Genomic DNA, 6,000 nt, shown 5'->3' on the forward strand with positions numbered 1-6,000 from the left:
AAAAAATATCCAAATCTTTGATGATCCCTAGGAGCCCCATCAAATCTATCGTAACCAAATGCAAAGAACATGGCAGAACAGCAAACCTGCCAAGAGACGGCCGCACACCAAAACTCACGGACCGGACAAGGAGGGCATTCAGCACAGAGACCTAAGGTAACCCTGGAGGAGCTGCAGAGTTCCACAGCAGAGACTGGAGTATCTGTACAAAGGACGACAATAAGCCGTACGCTCCATAGAGTTGGGCTTTATGACTGAGTGGCCAGAAGAAAGACATTACTTTCAGCAAAAAACAAAATGGCACGTTTTGAGTTTGTGAAAAGGCATGTGGGAGACTCCCAAAATGTATGTATGGTGTAGAGCACCAGAAAAGTTGTAGCAACTGCACTATGGCTGCACTGTGTACACCACCAGAAAAGTAGTAGCTACTGCACTATGGCTGTACTGTATTGTGTAATGTGTAAACCACCAGAAGTGTAGTAGCAACTGCACTATGACTACACAGTATTGTGTACTGTGTACACTGCCAGAAGTGTAGTAGCAACTCCACTATGGCTGCACTGTATTGTCTACTGTGTACACCACCAGAAGTGTAGTAGCAACTGCGCTACGGCTGCACTGTATTGTGTATTGTGTTCACTAGGGATGAGCTTAATGTTTGGGTCGAACTTGAGTCCGTCTCGAAGATTGGCTGTTCGCCATATAGCGAACAATTTGGGACAAATTCGAAAGCCACAGAACACCCTTTAAAAGTCTATGGGAGAAATTAAAAGTTCTAAATTTAAAGGTTAATATGCATGGTATTGTCATAAAAAGTGTTTGGGGACCCGGGTCCTGCCCCAGGGGACAAGTATCAATGCAAAAAAAGGTTTAAAAAAACATCAGTTTTTTTCGGGAGCAGTGATTTTAATAATGCTTAAAGTGAAACAATAAAAGTGAAATATTTCTTTAAATTTCATACCTGGGAGATGTCTATAGTATGCCTGTAAAGTAGCATATGTTTCCCATGTTTAGAACAGTCCCTGCACAAAATGATATTTCTAAAGGAAGAAAAGTAATTTAAAACTGCTTGCGGCAATACAGATAAAAGTTATTGAAAAAAACAGCATGGGATTCCCCCACAGTCCATTACCAGGCCCTTTGGGTCTGGTATGAATATTTAGGGGAATCCCGAACCAAAATTTAAAAAAAATTGCGTGGGGGTCCCCCCAAATTCCATACCAGGCCCTTATCCGAGCATGCAACCTGGCAGGCCGCAGGAAAACCCAAAACATCTTGTCCTCATGTTGATGGCGACAAGGGCCTCATCCCTACAACCCTTGCCCAGTGGTTTTGGGGGTCTGAGGGTGGGGGGATTATCAGAATCTAGAAGCCCCCTTTAACAAGGAGATCCACAGATCCCGGCATCCCCCCCCCCTGTGTAAAATGGTAACGGGGTACAAATGTACCCCTACCATTTCACAAAAAAAGTGTCAAAATGGTTAAAATGACATGACACGGCTTGGGGACAAGTCCTTTATTAAAAAATAAAAAAATAAAACTGTCCCACAAATCCTTCTTCTCTTGCTCCGCCGACGGACCAAAAAAAAAAGCCGCACCGACCCGCCTCCATGGGAGGCTCTCACCGTATGACGTTTCCTCTCAGGTGACAGTTCTTTTATAACTGAGGGCAGGGCCACATGGTGACATCCCCGGGTGTCCCCGCCCCCCTCTGACACACAGGGACATCCCTATGGCTTCCCCGTAGCATCATAGGGGGGCGGGGTCACCCGGCAATGTCACTGTGTTGCCCCGCCCTCAGTTATAAAAGAGCTATCACCTAAGAGGACCGTCATTACGGTGGGTGCTTCCCATGTAGGCAGGTCCCACGAAGAAGACTACGTGGGACAGTTTTATTTTTTTTATTTTTTAATAAAGGACTTGTCCCCAAGCCATGTCATGTAATTTTTTACATTTTGACACTTTTTTGTGAGATGGTAGGGGTACATTTGTACCCAGTTACCATTTCACACAGGGGGGGCAGGATCTGCGAATTCTTGCTAAAGGGGGCTTCCAGATTCCGATAAGCTCCCTGCCCTCAGACCCACCGGGCAAGGGTTGTGGGGATGAGGCCTTTGTCCCCATCAACATGGGGACAAGGTACTTTGGGAGCTACCCCAAATCACCCTCCCATGATGAGGGCATGTGGACTGGTACAGTTCAGGGGGCGTTCTCTCACCCCCTCTTTTCCTGCAGTCTGCCAGGTTGCGTGCTCGGATAAGGGTCTGGTATGGATTTTGAGGGGGACCCCCACGCCATTTTTTTTTCAATTTAGGCAGAGGGTTCCCCTTACAATCCCTTCAGGTCTGCTATGGATTTTGAGGGGGACCCCACACCATTTTTTTTATTTTGGAGTGGGGTTCCCCTTAATATCCATACCAGACCTTAAGGGTCTGGTATGGAATTTGGGGGGACCCCACTCAATTTTTTTTTTTTTAATTTTGGTTTGGGGTTCCCCTTAATATTCATACCAGAAGCAAATGGTCTGGTAATGGAATGTGGGGGAATCCCATGACGTTTTTTTTCAATGACTTTTATGTGTATTGCCGGGAGCGACAATTCATTACAGCCGCGATCAGTTTTAAATTACTTTTTTCCTTTAGAAATGTCATTTTGTGCAGGGACTGTTGTAAACACGGGAAACTTGCGCCACTCTACAGGCATACTATAGATACCCCTCAGGTATGAAATTTAAAGGAATATTTAACTTTTATTGTTTCCCTTTAAGCATTGTTAAAATCACTCCCAAAAAATGGTTGTTTTTAAAACTTTTTTTGCATTGATCTATGTCCCCTGGGGCAGGACCCGGGTCCCCAAACACTTTTTAGGACAATAACTTGCATATAAGCATTTAAAATTAGCACTTTTGATTTTTCATGTTCATGTCTCATAGACTTTAATGGTGTTCGCGTGTTTAAACACATTTTTTTGCCTGTTCGCATGTTCTGCTGTGTACGAACCGGGGTGGGGGGGTGAGTCTCAATCATCGTAATGCTCATCCATCTCTCTGGTTCTGCTCACAATTTCATCTACTGCAATCACATCTTATAACAAAGTAACTTTTACCTTCACAACATGGGTCATATTTTCAATCACATTCACTCACTTTGCTGTTTAAAGACATCTGCCAGCAGACCATTTGACTGTCAGACGGGCTGGCTTCTTGGCAAAGAAAAAGATAAGTTATTAGTAATCACCCAGAATGCAGAATAAATAGCACTTGTATGTAGTAAAATAACAAATCTAACAATTTTTTCCTACACTTTGTAATTTAAAGGGGTTCAGAGGTGCGGGGGATGTGCAATGTAAAGGGGTCCAGAGGTGCAGGGCCTGTGTACTGTAAAGTGGGCTATGTAATGTAAAGGGATCCTGAGATGTCGGGGGGGGCTGTGTAATGTGAAGGGGTCCAGAGCTGTGGGAGGCTATGTAACATGCAGAGTCCAGAGCTGTGAGAGGCTGTGTAATGTGAAGGGGTCCAAAGCTGTGGGGGGGGGGGGGCTGTGTAATGTAAAGGAGTCTGAAGGTGCAGGGGCTGTGTACTGTAAAGGGGGCTGTGTAATGTAAAGGGGTTCAGAGATGCAGCGGCTGTGTGGTGTAAAGGGGTCCAGAGGTGAAGGGGGTTGTGTAATGTAAAGGGGTCCAGAGGTGCAGGGACTGTGTAATGTAAAGGGGGCTATGTAATATAAAGGGGTCCAGAGATGTGGGGGGCTGTGCAATGTAAGGGGTCCAGAGGTACAGAGGTTTGTGTAATGTAAAGTGGTCCAGAGGTACAGAGGTTGTGTAATGTAAAGGGTCCCAGAGGTGCAGGGGGCTGTGTAATGTAAAGGGGTCCCGAGAAGTGCAGAGGGTTGTGTAATGTAAAGGGACCCAAAGGCGAGAGGGGGGCTGGTTTATGTAAAGGGGTCCAGAGGTGCAGGGTTTGTGTAATGTGAAGGGGTCCAGAGCTGTGGGAGGCTATGTAACATACAGAGTCCAGAGCTATGAGAGGCTGTGTAATGTGAAGGGGTCCAAAGCTGTGGGGGGGGGGGGCTGTGTAATGTAAAGGAGTCTGGAGGTGCAGGGGCTGTGTAATGTAAAGGGGTCCTGAGATGCAGCGGCTGTGTGGTGTAAAGGGGTCCAGAGGTGCAGGGGGTTGTGTAATGTAAAGGGGTCCAGAGGTGCAGGGACTGTGTAATGTAAAGGGGGCTATGTAATATAAAGGGGTCCAGAGATGTGGGGGGCTGTGCAATTTAAAGGGCTCCAGAGGTACAGGGGTTTGTGTAATATGAAGTGGTCCAGAGGTGCAGATGTTGTGTAATGTAAAGGGACCCAGAGGTGCAGATGTTGTGTAATGTAAAGGGTCCCAGAGGTGCAGGGGGCTGTGTAATGTAAAGGGGTCCTGAGAAGTGCAGAGGGTTGTGTAATGTAAAGGGACCCAAAGGCGAGAGGGGGATGTTTAATGTAAAGGGGTCCAGAGGTGCAGGGTTTGTGTAATGTGCAGGGGTCCAGAGCTGTGGAGGGGGCTGTATACTGTACAGGGTCCAGAGCTCTGGAGGGGGGGGGGGGCTGTGTATTGTAAAGGGGTCCAGAGGTGCAGTTGTGAAGAGGGGGTACACGGAAGCGACAATTATATATTGGGGGTGCAGAGGTATGTAGGGGGTACAGTGGGGTGTTTTTACATTTTAAAGTTTGGGGGGGGTGCCAAATATAGGATCCGTCCCGGGTGCCAAATAACCCTAGGGCTATTAGAGTCACATATATGTGCTCTTTAACATTTGTTTATTTTTATTACTTTCTTTATATATTAAATCATTTTAAAAAAAAATAACGAAATTATGAAAAGCTGGACACTGATAAGAACTGATACTACACTTGATCTTAGGTTTGGCTTTATACATCACGTTATATTCAGGATAGACATGTGCGGTTCATTTTGTTCCGAAATTTAAATTAGAAAATTTTAACCGATTTGAATACGAATAAACATAACTAATTCCAAAAACGAATTAAACAAATTTATTTAATGACTTTATGTAAATAACGAAACAAAACAACACATTTCTTTGTCCTGCACATGTCTAATTCTGGAGACGTCTTGTGTATTATAACATTTCTTTGTCCGGAGTGAGTCTCAATCATCTGAATGATCGTCCATCTCTCCGGTTCTGGTCACAATTTCAACTACTGCAATCACAAATTATAACAAAGTAACTTTTGCCTCCAACATTTTTTTTTTTTCCATCTCATGTACTTACACTGTATAGACTTGAGTTTTTTCAGCATCTTAACTAATTTAGCACTCGGGTTATCTTCATGGCAAAGAAAAAGAGAAGTTATTACCCAGAATGCAGAATAAATAGTACATAGATGTAGTAAAATAACAAATCCAACAATGTGTTCATATACTTGGATAGTAGAAAGGTTTTGTTGTTACTCGTCAGGGGTAAATCAAACTTATAATTGCCTTCATGATAGAAAGAAAGATCCATCTTCACATAGAATGTAGATTACATCATAAATTGATCTCATATATCCATAAGTTGTATTGGTTGATGAGATGATACTTAAAAGTCCAAATGAAACCCACCCAATGTCGGAGATAATCATGAACTGGATCACCTGCTGGTGGCACTGTAGTTGCTGGACTAGAAGGTTGTAGTTCTGGGGGTGTCTCTCAGCAGCCAGCAGATCCCAGCAATTAGTCTTCACCTGATGCTGGCTGCTAGGAGGGTATTTAGACCCTCCTCTACTATTCCCTCTTGCTTCAGTGTTCTGCCTGCTAGCTGGATAAAATCTTGCTGATTTATCCCGTGTCTAGGTTCTGTTCCTGCCCTGTACCCTGCTACCCCATATCTGCACCCCTTGTTCCTGATCCCAGTCCTGGTTTCTCCGTCCTGACTTTCCTTACACTTCCAGTTTATCCCATTAATTCATGCTTCCCTTTTGTATGTACCCTATTCATCAGCGTATAACAAGCACTTT

Source organism: Lithobates pipiens, unplaced genomic scaffold (genome assembly GCF_037356315.1).
Source record: "Lithobates pipiens isolate NorthernLeopardFrog02 unplaced genomic scaffold, aLitPip1_a1.2 Scaffold_27, whole genome shotgun sequence".
In the NCBI taxonomy this organism is placed as follows: domain Eukaryota; kingdom Metazoa; phylum Chordata; class Amphibia; order Anura; family Ranidae; genus Lithobates; species Lithobates pipiens.